Source organism: Petaurus breviceps, unplaced genomic scaffold, assembly GCF_028583685.1.
Source record: "Petaurus breviceps papuanus isolate PSGF00001 unplaced genomic scaffold, PetGlider_PUasm1.0 188, whole genome shotgun sequence".
Taxonomy (NCBI): Eukaryota; Metazoa; Chordata; class Mammalia; order Diprotodontia; family Petauridae; genus Petaurus; species Petaurus breviceps.
The window spans coordinates 34,651,483-34,652,168 of NW_027185804.1; positions in this window are offsets into that span (position 1 = coordinate 34,651,483).

Below are 686 nucleotides of genomic sequence, written 5' to 3' on the forward strand. Positions count from 1 at the left end.
TGTGGTTCATTCTCTCATTCCTTCTGGCTCAGCTCATTAAATCTCTGGGGGAGCTGGGGGAGCTCTTGCTGCTGCTGTTGCTGTTGAACTATTGAAGTCCCCACCAGTTTTTCTCAGTCTATCTCCCCCAGGCTCTGTCTCTTTATGAACCTTGGAGTGTGATTCATTCACTTTGCAGCTCAAAGATCGAAATGGTCCCAAATTGCTACTTAGGGCTGACAGGGGACTGCTTATCCCTGTAGACTACAAATCCCAAGATGCCAGTCAGTTTTCAAAGCCCTCTTGTACATGAATGTAATAGAAGATTACCAAGTCGCTAAAAACCAGAAACCGACAAATGTGAAGAATACAGAGAAACATGAGAAAACATGTATTACCTGATGCACAGGGAGAGAAGCAGAACCAAGAAAACAATGTAAATAAAAGAACAAACAACAGTAACAAAATAAGACTGAATCTTGTGTGATTATAGTGATGAGAATGGTCATGAAGAAGAGAGGAGAAAAGACACCTTCCTTCTTTGCAGAGATGGAAAACTACTGATGTGGAACATTACACAAACTGTGAAACTTGTTTAATTCTTTGGTTGGAGTGACTGAACCACTCTCTCTCTTGTCTTCCCTTCTCTTCTTTCTCCATCTCTCCTCCCTCCATCTCCTTTTCTCCCTCTTCCCCACCTTTCTCCC